Source organism: Geotrypetes seraphini, chromosome 8 (assembly GCF_902459505.1).
Source record: "Geotrypetes seraphini chromosome 8, aGeoSer1.1, whole genome shotgun sequence".
In the NCBI taxonomy this organism is placed as follows: Eukaryota; Metazoa; Chordata; class Amphibia; order Gymnophiona; family Dermophiidae; genus Geotrypetes; species Geotrypetes seraphini.
This window is the reverse complement of record NC_047091.1, coordinates 46,144,655-46,158,142: the sequence shown is the minus strand read 5'-3', so window position 1 is coordinate 46,158,142 and position 13,488 is coordinate 46,144,655. Positions and strand designations below refer to the sequence as shown.

Genomic DNA, 13,488 nt, shown 5'->3' with positions numbered 1-13,488 from the left:
CCCAAAAGGGGGACATGGCCACGGGAGGATCATGGGTGGATTGAGGATGTTCCTGTAATTTAAGTGCACTGTTGTATTATTTTCAAAATTTTTTATGGTATTTTTGTTCCTCTTGTTCCTCTTTTATGGAATGTTTATAGATTTTCATATGCAAGAGGCACTCAACGATTTAAACTTTCCCTCCTTTCTAGGAAAGGAACTCAAGCAGTCAATAATTTTAGCCTTTCTCTGGCTTTGTAATTTCCCCAATTATGGAATGAACTTCCTTTAATTTTGAGGTATCCCAGCTCTTTTCAATCTTTCCGCAAATCTTTAAAAACTTTCTATTTGCTAAACATTTTGAAAATTAATCCTCTTGTATTTTAGCTTATTTTTTAACTTATTGTTAACCGCATCAAGCTTCCTCTGGTTGAATACCTGGTATATAAAGTTAAGTTTTAGTTTAGTTTAGTTTAGTTTATAGAGTAAGGGGGATCTGCATTTAATTTAGGCTCAAATATTTACACCAGGGTTTAGTTGGTGTAAATGGTCACACTTAAAGTTAGGTGTGGTTTTTGGCACCAATTACTATTCTAAAAATGGCACCTGAAACAAACTGCCTGACTCGGTACATCAAGCTCCGTCCCTGGTAGTATTCAAATTCAGAGTCAAAGCCTGTTTCTGTGATGCTACTTTCAATTCCTAGCTCCAACCCAACTGCTAAGCACCCATGTCTGTGTTATTATTCCCTCTGTAATTCCCCACCGAGTATTGTGGCATGGATTTTCTAATCAGTGCCATGGTCGGCAGCCCCCTTAAAAGAGGCTGCCGATTTTGTGTTAATCACGCGACAGCGCCAGTTAGAGAATCACACCTCTGGCAAAGGTAGGAGCTGGAAATGTGGGTCAGGGTTTTCCAGATCTACATTTCCAGTGCCTACCTTCTGTAGGTGCTTTATGGCGCCTAACACGACTTCTGGCGTTAGCCATGCCTACAGTGGTGTTAGGCGCCATAAAGCGCCAAAGGATAGGGTTGCCAGATTTCCTCTTCGTAAAAAAACGGATGCCTGGCCCTGCCCTGTTCTGCCCCTAGTCCCGCCCCATTACACCTCTGGCTCTGCCCCATTCCTCCCCCAGCCCCGCCCTCTCACGAACCTCCCTGAACTCGAAGGTTGTATTGGGAAGCCTTCGTGCATGCGTGGACATCAAATCAATGATGCCACACGCATGCGTGCGTGTATATGATGTCATCACAGTGACAGCCACGCATGCGCAAAGGCTTCCAGATGAGGCCTCTGAGGTCAGAATTTCCAAAGCCCGGACAAACTGCCGGGTTTTGGAAATACCTCCGGGTGCCTGGACAGTCATCTAAAAAGAGGACATGTCCGGGTTTTCCCGTTCATATGGTAACCCTACCTATGGAGGCACGATTCTGGTGCCAATTTTTGTAGGCACTTTATTTATTTTTTTTTTAAATTTTTATTTATAGATTTTCCATTCTTACAACATCTGAATCATATTAAATATAATTAATTTTTACATATATAGTATATTATCATTAATAAGTCATATATTTTAAAATATATTATGATAAAGATTATACATTAACATATAAATATATTTCCCATCCCTTTTTTATATAACATTTTTCCAATTATTAATCAAATCCCACCCCATTCATATAAAATTTTTATCAATGTGCTAAGAAATCTAATCATTAGAATAATTGGTCAATGGTTGCCAAATTTTCTTGAAATTAAGAAGATTCCCTTGTTGTAACGCTAATATTTTTTCCATTTTATAAATATGACAAACAGAATTCCACCAAAACGTATAATTTAATTTGGTGTAATCTTTCCAGTTTTGAGTAATTTGTTGCATGGCGACTCCTGTCAATATTAATAATAGCTTGTTATTATTTGCTGAAATTGGACTCTTAGTTCTCATTGCAGTGCCAAATAATATGGTGTCATATGAGAGTCCAACATAATTTTCTAGTAACTTATTAATTTGGGGCCAAATTGAATTCCAAAATGCGTTTACACAAGGACAGAAAAAAATTAAATGATCTAACGTCCCTACTTCCAATTTACAATGCCAGCATCTATTAGATCTAGTACTATCTATCTTTTGCAGGCGCGTTGGGGTCCAGAACACTCTATGTAATAAGAACAACCATGTTTGATTCATAGATGCTGACCTTGTAGATCTTAATCTCCAGGACCAAAATCGTGGCCATTGAGACTCAGAAATTGTCTGACCAATCTCAATACTCCAAATATCCCTAAGACCTGTTTTCTTTTTTTTATTTAAAAATCCGTATATCAATTTGTACCATTTTGCGGCTTGGTGACCCAAAAAATCCGTCTGGAAACATAGAACCTGTAGACTATATTGATTATTAAGATTTTTCCATTCAGGGAACCCTACCTGAATGGCCTGCTTCAACTGCATCCATTTAAAATATTGTGTTTTATTTAATCCAAATTTATTTTGCAATTGTGAAAAACTAAGCAGTGAACCTTCTGAAATGACATCATTCAATGTTCGTATTCCTGCATTTATCCATTGTTTCCAGACGATTTTAAATCCGCCAATTCTGATCCTGGAGTTTACCCATATTGATTGATTTAGAGATTTAGCAATAGGTTCTGGTGACAGATTACTGATATATCTCAATGTTTTCCAAGTGTCAAATAAAATTCTGTGGTCTTTGTATCTTTTAGGCATTGTTATAGTTATTAACTGTTCTGGATATAAAGGGAACAGGAGCCGCCATTCTAAATACAGCCAATCTGGTACATTTTCTAAAAGATCTGGGAGGATCCAATACATACCCTGTCTTAAAATATAGGCTTGATGATACCTATAAAAATTTGGAAAATTTACCCCCCCTTCCATAATTGGTCTTTGTAATGATACTAAAGCGATTCTTGGTCTTTTCCCACACCAAACAAATTTTGTAAGAATATTGTTAAGTTTTTTATAAAATGACCCCTGAAAAAATATTGGTATCATACTCATTTGGTAACAAACCACAGGCAATACCATCATTTTAATTGTTTGAATTCTTCCCCACCAAGAAAGATGTAACGGATTCCATTGCTCACACATTTCTGTTATTTTTTTTAATAAAAGTTTTTCATTCTCTTTGACTGTATCTTCAATTGTATTTTTGATCATAATTCCTAAGTATTTAATTCCATCTTCTTTCCAAATAAATGAATATGGATCAAATATTCCTTTAGTACAATGAACATTAATTGGGAGAATTTCAGATTTGTTCCAATTAATTTTATATCCAGAAAAAGTACCATATTTTTCTATTAATTTAAGTATACATGGAATAGTAGTTTCCGGTTCTCTTAAATATAATAATATATCATCTGCATATGCAGATAATTTAAATTCAAAACTGTTAAATGATATTCCCTTTATCTCCTTAGTTTTGTTTATTGCAATTAATAAAGGTTCTAGGACAATATCAAAAAGTAAAGGAGACAGAGGGCATCCTTGTCTAACTCCCCTATGCAAGTTAAATCTATTTGATAAATTATTGTTAATATATAATCTTGCTCCAGGAGAGCTATACAATGTCTGAATCATTTTAATAAAACCGGATCCTATACCAAACCATTGTAAAGCTTGGTATATAAAATTCCATTCCACTCTATCAAAGGCTTTTTCTGCATCTAAAGATATTAAAAAAGCTGGATCATTTATATTTTTTGCTAAATTTAATGAGTGGAATGCTAATCTAGTATTATTTGATGAATGTCTTTTAGCAATAAATCCTGTTTGATGTACATCAATAATGTAAGGAAGAGCTTTTGCCAATCTTAATGCTAATACTTTAGCCATTAATTTATTATCCACATTCAATAATGAAATAGGCCTGTAATTTGAAACCAGAGTAGGATCTTTGTTTGGTTTTGGTAAGACTATAATTATCGATTCTGCCATAGTACCAGAAATATTTTCATTCTTTATTTGATATTGATATAAATTTAACAAATGTGGTAATATGATATTTTGAAAAAATTTATAAAATTCAACAGTATACCCATCTCCACCTGGAGCGGATCCAACTCTAAGAGACTTCAATGCTGTTTCTAACTCTTTTAAAGATATAGGTTCTTCTAAACTTCCTTTTATATGATCTGGAATATTAGGTCCAATAAATGAATTTAAAAAAGTTAATCCGTCTTGTTCTTTATTTTTATAAGAATTAGAAGTAGGCACTTTAAAAACTAGTTAAAACATCATTTAAATAATGTCTTTCACTGAACTTGGGTGCCTACTGGCGCCATTTAGAGAATCTTGGCCTCTGTATAGATACACCTTTTTGTCCTGTTTGTCTATATTAACTAGATTGTAAGCTCTGTCGGGCAGGGACTGTCTCGTCCATGTTTTGCTGTATAGCACTGCATATACCTGGTAGCACTATAGAAATGATAAGTCATAGTTGTAGTCGTATGTAGACATCACCGTTCCCGTCCCCGCGGATAACCGCGGGAAACCATCTTCATGTCATTCTTTAAAGAGAGAGGGAAGAATCAGAGTATGAATGGCCACGACCACTGACCCACAAGCTTTGCTTTGAAGAATGCTGGTGTAGAAGGATCGAGGTTGAAATAGACACTAGAAAATGACATGGGATTATTTCCCACGGTTATCCGCAGGGACGGGAACGGTGATGAATTTTGTCACCGTGTCATTCTCTAATGCACATTTATGCCTGTTATTGAAATGGGTTATGTGGGCGTGGCCTAAATATAGGCATATAGACACCGTCCTATGATAGTAGTCTACAATGGAATCTGGACACCATTATAGAATTAGTCTCAGCGCACTGTGTATAAATACTAATTCTATGGTGCTTATTTCTAGAATTGCCCCCACCTATTCCCAGATGCCAAATACATTAAGATAAGGTGATTGGTTAGCTTCTGGTCACCACGGATTGGCCGGCATGATCTTTGTATCCATTTAATTGAAGTTCTGGTTTTCCTAATATAAGCTGAACTATAAGTCCATAGATAAAATAAGTCAAGATCATTTTATCTGATGATTGGAACCACCTGAGGACCCTCATAGTTTCCAAGTTAATTTAAAAAATTTGATATAATGCTTATAAAATTTTAAGCGATTTCTATAATAATAACACTGTGATTGTGTACAGGTTTAGTTTGCCTCATTTCTTTCACCATCCTCTTGCCCGGTGATAGTCTTAAGAGGCCCCAGCCTCTTAACAGATAAAGTAACAGGTCTTATCGCAATGCTTTCTTTGGCTTGCCTGCAGACTGCTTCCAAAGTGCTGTAATTAGCAGGGTTATGTTGATACAGAGGGGAAATGCATGAACAAGCATTTAGTTATTCTGCAATGAAATGGCATCCCAAGGGAACCAGTCAGTTCTACAAGGAAAGTCACTGTAGGCATACAAATGCTTGTTAATTCTAGAAAGAATCTCTTTTGAGCGTAATTTCTGCCCTACAAAGCCTCCTGGTGTGTAATACAGGAAGCCCAATATTCTCTCCCCTCCCACCAAATTAAAGACAAAGAAAATCCTCCTTCTGGCATACAAAGTTGCATCTTTATTGAATAAACAGGCATTATAATTGTGCCCAGGCATCAGGTCTCAGCCCACCATCTATAGCCAACCAACCTGAGGCCATGATTGACACAGCTGTCTATGGCCAGTCTGTACCCCTTTTGCTCATGTTTCCCCTCCATCTGGGTGTTATTGTGCCCTATCCTGTTATGGTATCACTCCCTGAGATGGATCCTATCCTATTGGTTTAGGGACTCGCCTCCCTGAGCTGCAACAACCCAGTCCCTCCACAGATGTCCCTCTGAGCCCTGCCCAAAAGTGGAAGCAGAAATGGAAGAGGCTAAGCCACCTGTTTTGCCTCCCCGCCCTTTAAGCAGTACTTACAGCCCATTTCCTGGCCAGTATGGTTCCACTTCATAGCTTTCCCCTCAGCTAAGTTGCCCAGTGACTGGTGCTCATTCTCCCCTATGGAGAACGCAACAAGAGGGGAATCTAGTGCTCTAGCCCAGAGGCTCCTCTTAACACAGATGTTGACCAGCTGCATTTCTGTTTCCTAGAACATGTTACGTCAGTCCTGTTTTACACAAATGCATGTTACCTAGTTTGCTTTTTAGAATGGGTCATTGCTGGAGAGGGTGAATTCAAAAGGTTACAAAGTGTATGGCGCTGGAAGCAGTCTGTACAGGGGCACTATTACTATCAATGCTCATAAGGTAATGGCCTTGGCAGGCAGAATAATCTAATATGTCTGTCTCCATTCTGTGAGACTGGAAACAGTAGCGTAGTAAGGGTAGGAGATGCCCGGGGCGGTGAGGCCAACTCCCCACCACTCCTTCCCGCCCCCATTCCACACTTGTGCTCTCCCTCCCCCTCCCCCCATACTTCATAATCTTCACCAGCACGAGTGGCTTCGGCAAGCATGCTCCTTGCACCAGCGTTGGATTTCCTCTGACATCACTTCCTGGCCCATGACCCGGAAGTAATTCAGAGGGGAACCAGACTGGCGTGAGCAAAAGGCAGAAGTTGCTTGCGCTAGCAAAGATAATATGGAGGTATGGGGTGGGAGGAGGGATGGCATGAGGATGGCATGGTGTGGCAGGGAGGGGTGGAGAGGTGCCAGCGCCCCCACCAACTTGGTGCCTAAGGTGGTCTGCACCCCCCTTACTACACCACTGACTGGAAAGTCTAATTTACCTGCTAAATCATTATAAAATGCTTGTAAGCTAACAGTCATCTTGGAGGAATAACTACTGCATGTTAATTATGTAAAGTATTTTAGTTTGTGGATTTTTTGAAGCTGTTTTTAAATCCTAACTCCAAACAACTTGTAAAGCACCCATATGTATTTGTCATTCCCTCTATGGTTCCCTACCTTATCTGCCTTATCATTCCCTCTGTAATTCCCTTTCTGAGCAGCGTGTATAGATTCACCCTTTTTTTGTCCTGTTTGTCTGTCATAATTAGATCGTAGGCTCTCTTGAGCAGGGACTGTCTCTTCCATGTTAATGTACAGCACTGTATGCATCTGGTATAACTATAGAAATGATAAGTAGCAGTTGTTCTATACATGTGTACCTGAAATAACTGCAGACTAGATGGATTTATTGGTCTTTGTGTTTGCCATCATCTTTGTAAATCTAGAACAGGAATGAGATGAACTGGATGGAGGAGGGAAGCAGGTAAAAGGGGTGCTGTTGGGACATCAAGATGGCAGAAAAGCTCTGGGATAATCTGTATGGAATAGGCTGTAAATTAGTCTGCGGTGACTTGGGATTTTTAAAAATCATCTATCTGGACACCAAGATATCTATCTTTATACCACATTTTCAACCAAAATTTATCCAAGTCCCAAATGCCTAGAACAAGACCATTTGGACGTGGGAGGGGCCAATCTTGTAATGGACTGGCCACCCAGACATGGCAACAGAGTAGTGGGGCACCTGACAGGGCACTGCTGTGAACTTCACAGAAAGGGTGCCAGATAAACATCTCACCAGAACTCCGTTATAGGTTATGGTGAGCCCCTCAAAACCCACTATACCCATCTGTCTACAACCGCAATAGCTCTTATAGCTACAGATGGCACCTATATAGCAGTAGAGTAGGGGGGACGCACATGTTCCACCATAAATGTAGTGGTTAGAGTAGCTTATGGGCCTGGGTCCTCCTCTTTATTGTTCACTAGGCCCCCCCCTCCCCCCCAGGCTATTTAAGACACCTGTGTGCAGCTCTACTAGGCTTTCCTGTACCAGGTGCTGATGTTCTGGAGACAGGTATATATTTTTCTATTCTGATCTTTGGGGGTGTCAGCGAACACTGGGGGAGTGTGGGGAGGGTCTTTACTTTGTCTCTGCAGTGGTTGTCTGGTCACTTTGGATACCTTTTTGCCACTTATACCTGTTTTACATCATCTAACTCACAACATTTAAGTTTCATCCAGGATGTCTAGTAAAACATTCGATTATTCCTGCAGGATGACTAAGTCTAGGTCGGCTCCCACCCCACCCACATACTGCCCTAACCACTCCTCCTGATACACCCCTTTCAACTCTGGGTGCACAGCGGCACGTCCAGTTGCTTATCGACACTTGGATGACCTGTCTTTTAGGTCATCCAAGTGCCAACTTGGTCAGGTTTTTAGGCGTGTTTAAGTTTTGATTCTGATCCCCATAATACACTTCTCCCTCCGTATTCGCAGTTTCAGCATTCGCGGTTTTGATTATTCACGGTTTCTAGCTTGCTGGCTCCTCCCCCCAAATTACATCAGCTGCTTAGAGAAATCGCTGATTCCAAGCGTTTACAGATAAAATCGCTGATTCCCAGCACTTTGTTCACCATGTGTTGCCTCTCCTTCAGGAACAGGCCAGGTCTCCCACCATGTTATTCACGGTTTCACCATATTCACGATGGTTTTTAATAGAAAACAGCAAATAACATATAAAAAAGTTATTTACAGTTTTTCAGTATTTGCATTTCTGTTAATCCCCTATCACAGTGAATACGGAGGGAGAAGTGTATACAAGTGTGGATAACCTAGTATGACATAAGAGTATGATATGTAACATGGTAGAACTTAGTGTGATAGACATAGGATGACAAATATTGTGTAGTGGGCGAAGCATAAGAATTTATAGCCATTTATAGAATCGTGCTAAGCACCGACCTTTTCGGCAACATATATTGAATTTAGCTCAAACTGAGGGGTAAATATTCAGCATAGTTAAATTGGGCAAGAGAGGCTCCTTCCTACTTTAAACATGTAGAGCTGAGGTGAAAGAGACCAGATTCTTTAAGATGAGATTTGGCTGCAAATTTTGCACCGATATGTAGAACAATGAATCTACCAAGAGGAAAACGATCTTCAAATTCTCAAAACCTTGTTTGGCGAAATACCACATACGTACTGCAGCTTAATGATTGAGCCTTCAGAGACTGTAAATGCTCAGTGCTATTCTCTGCAACTGTAGGAGACACAGACCCAATAAACACAGAACAGCATAAGAAAAAAATACTTTTCTAGCAGAGATCCATTTGATCAATTTGAATAATTCCATTTAATATGTATTTATAAATCTTTTATATGCTATTTCCTGATTAGCCATTCAAAGTAATTTATAAAAGAGAAGGAAAAAAACCAATCCATTAATAATATAAAAGTACAACAAAAACCAAAATAATGTAGCATAAAAACAATCCATTAAGAGAAATAACATGTATCAAAATAAACCAATCTCCCTTCTGGCCTGACAAAACCTCAGCAATTCTACACTAAAATTACCAAGGGAAAGAAATGGCTTTCAGGTGTTCCGTAAACACTCCCTGATTGGAAATATTTTATAAATAAAATTTTTCATAAATCCAACTGGAGCCTATTCCAAGCTCCTGAGACTACTATTTGAACTGCTTTTTATTGCCAACTGCTTTCCTCATCACTTTGGTTGCTGGAGCCTCTAATTAAATTGTCTAACCAGCCAATTAATGTTGATAATTACACAAATAATTGGCACCCATTTGGATATGGGTGCACATCTTGCTGTACGCTATTCTATAAAAATGTGTGCTCAAATCCCTTAGTGTATAACCCAAAAAAGGATGTAGCTATGGGAGGTGTATGAGCTGGTCAAGGGCAGTAGCATGCAGTGAGGGCTTTCAGGAGATTCAGTGAATCCCCAGCCCTATAGCCCTGTTTTTAAATTTTTTTTTTGTTTACTTTTGGCTTGATGCAGTTTGATTTGTTGAGTAGGCAGTTTGCTCAACCAGTCAAACTGCATCAGACAAAAAGTAAACAACAACAACCAAAAAAAACAGGGATCTTGGGCTGGGGATTCTCCAAACCCCCTGAAGACAGTACTGATCTGAATTTGATTGGCTGAGCAGCATTTGCCTGTCGCCTGCTCAACCAATCAAATTCAGAGCAGTGCCATCAGGGACTTTAGAGGGGTAGGGTGAATCCCCTGAAGGCCGTAACTGCATGCCACTGGTCAAGGACTTTTCTAAAATTTGCACACAGTGTTATAGAATACTGGGGATATGCACCCAAATTGGGCGTCAGAAATTGCATCTGGTCGCAGCAGGCATAAGTCCTGGTGCCCAAATTGTTAAACCAAAATCAGCACTGAGGGTCAGATTCTATAAAGGATGCCTATGCTAGCTGCGGCTAGGTGCCCTAATCATGGATGCATACTGACACCTAACTTTGAAATCCGTGCACAACTTTTTAAAAAAAATTGGTTGGTACTTGACTGTGCCAGTTTTCAGCCGGTCAAAACAAAAATATTAAATTACCAATTAAGAGTTCCACGCGGAACTCTTAGGACATCTAGTGATGCCTAAGTCGAGGCACCTAGCAATGCCTAACAACACTTACCTAAAAAGTAAGCATGGTTAGGGGCAGAGAATAGGTGTGGCAAATAGGCATCGCTAAGCATGCAAGATGAGCACCAGTAAACTAGGCCCCATAAAACCTGGCTTAATGTACTGTCGTCTAGCAACACCTAAATCTACTTAGGTGCCTCTAGGAGTGATTCTATAAGCAGGGTCTATGGTTGATTGACACCTCGTGGAGTGGCGCCTACAATGTAGATGCACACCATTCTTTAAAGGGCACTCATCTTTGATCCCCACCCCCAGTGTTTACTTACTCCCTCACACATCAGAATAAAAAAGTGCATACCTATCTCCACCTGGTATGGGAAAGCCTAGTAGAGCTGCACACAGGTGTCTTAAATAGCCTGGGGGGTGGGCTAGTGAACCATAGTGAGGAGTACCCAGGCCCATAAGCCACTATAACCACTACATTTATGGTGGAAAATGTGCACCACCACAACCCTCCTACACCCTACTCTACTGCCATATAGGTGCCACCTGCAGCCATAAGAGCTATTGGGGTTGTAGACAGGTGGGTGTACTGGGTTTTGGGGGTGTTTTGGGGGAGCTCACCACAACCTATAAGGGAGTTTATCTTGCATCCTTTTTGTGAAGTTCACACCAGTGTCCTGTCAGGTGGCCCACTGACTGTTGCCATGTCTGGGTGGCTACACCATTACAAGATTGGCCCCTCCCACAACCAAATGGTCTTGTTCTGGGCATTTGGGACTTGGATGAAATTTTGGTTGAAAATGTGATATAAAGATAGATGTCCTAGTGGTCTAAATGAACAATAGCCTGGACGTCCACATAGTCGATTTTCAAAAAGAAAAAACAATATTCTAGACGTATTTTTTTGAAAATGGGCATTTTTCCACCGCCGACTTTGGGTGTCTAGCACCATACACCCAAATCAGACTTAGACGTATGTTTTGATTATGCCCCTCCACGTGTATTAGAGTAGAACATGCGTAAATTATCATATCAATACATCACAAACTTTGAAACCACCTCAAAATAATTAACTACCAAACTATCCTTAAAACAGAAAATAACATTACAGTTCAAATAATCTGCAACACAAATCCGCTGGAAAAATCATCCATTCTAATGAAATGCTTTAACAAACTAATGACAAGAAATGACAGCGTTTCTTGATTGGAAGCTGAATACAAGAAGGACAATTCTGTAGCTGGGTGCTCCCATTTACACACTATGGGCCGCATTCTATATTTGGTGCCAATAAAATTGGTGCCGATCAGCATGGTGCTTAGCGTGATTCTATAAAAAGCACCCACTATATATAGAATCACACATAGCAGCCGTTCATAGCAGAACATTTAGGTGCACCCATTTAGGTCATGGAAAACTTGGCTTAAATACCCACGCCTAAGTTGTGCACAGATCAGGTGTATTCTATAAAAGTGTGCCTAACTTTTAGGCAGGCCTATGACAGCCCATGCTCCACTCCTGGCCACCCCCGCCCACTTTGAGATTCGTGAACCCCTTCATAGAATGCGCCTACAAAGTTGTGCATGTAATTTTTAATTAATGCCAATTAGCGTCAGTTATTATTTATTATAGTTTTATTAGGATTTTTTATATACCGCCTATCAAGGTTATCTAAGCGGTTTTACAGTCAGGTACTCAAGCATTTTCCCTGTGCTAATTGCCAATTATCGGCACCGATTGGCTACATAAACAATTAAGTTGTGCACCAATTTCCACACACAGCTTAGGACCCCCATATATAGAATGTGACTCGTTTCATGTAAATGCAAGGAAGCATTCGCCTGGGTGCAGCATGGGATGGGCATGGATGGTGAAGTCAATTACATGTACATCTTGCAGAACAGGATACGTCGTTACGCATGCCTTTGTCACACTTAGATGAACTGACGTAGTGAGGGTGGGAGGTGCCCAGTGCAGTGGCGCCCCCTCACCCTCTACTCTTCCCCCTCCTCCCTTCTTCCCTGCCCTTTCCCCTGCTGCGCGCGCCCCTTCCCTTCCCCTGGACCTGTTTAACTTCCCTGGCACGAGCAGCATGTCCAACTTGCTTGTAAATGTGTCAGCTCTCCTTCTGACATCAATTCCTAGTCATGGGACCTGGAAGTAACATCAGAGGGGAGTGCTGAGGCTGGCATAAGCTGCTGATCACGCCGGCATAGAGGTGTGGTGGTAAGAAGTGAAGATGCACGTGCAGCGGGAGAGGAGTGGGTAGGAGCAGGGGAGAGGAAAGGAGGAGAGGTGCCAGTGCCTCCACTAAGATGGCACCTGGGCGGCATGTCCCCCCCACCCCCTTACTCCACCACTGTTTAGATGCCCAGTTACGCCATGTATTTGGTGATATAACCATGTGCTTGTAAATTTAAGGCACACTGATGCCCTCTTATGCTAGTATTCTTATATTGGAATTTGGACACCCAGATACTATTAAAGAACAGGTTGTCACTGTACAGCATAGGGTAACCTAAAAGGAGGTGCCCAATTATTCAATTACCCCCTGTGAAATTGCTACCCATCAGCTAGCCTGCATTGTCACCATGTACCTTAATACAATTTCTTAGCTTTCCAGCACCACTTTAACCCTTCAAACTCCAGTTTATCTTCCTTGCAATTGACAGATGGGCCCGAATTTTTAAAGATGAGATCTGGCTGCAGTTTCTGCACTAATGCACAAAAGTATAATTTCCCAGTCATTCTTGTGGAATTTCTCCATTTTAGCATGCAGTCATTCTGGTGTTCAAACAGTAAGGTTTAGATTACACGGAGTGTTGTAGCAAGGTAATTTTCCTGAAGTAATAAACCAAATTCAGTATATATGAGCCATTTGGTACAATTTTCACACAATGTGTTAGGTTTTGTAACTTAAGCTTGAAATGGTTTGATTTGTCCTTAGGAGCAACTGCCAGTTCAATACAGGTTTTGCAAACAGCCCAATCTGGGGTTCCGTCCTTCTGTGGCTGCTTCCTGAAAAACCGAATTCTCCCAGAGGCAATGGGTTGTCAATCATTCTTGCAGCCTGCTTTTTTCTCCAAGTCCAGGATTTTCTGCAACAGCTTTTGTGCAGATAAATAATAAGGTTAAGATCT

General features: G+C 40.5%; 1 protein-coding gene across 1 annotated transcript in view; it reads left to right on the top strand.

The window, feature by feature from the left end:
* Positions 1-13,488, top strand: part of LOC117365577 (leucine-rich repeat and fibronectin type III domain-containing protein 1-like protein) — a 639,649-nt gene that overhangs the window by 318,295 nt on the left and 307,866 nt on the right. The window lies entirely within an intron of this gene.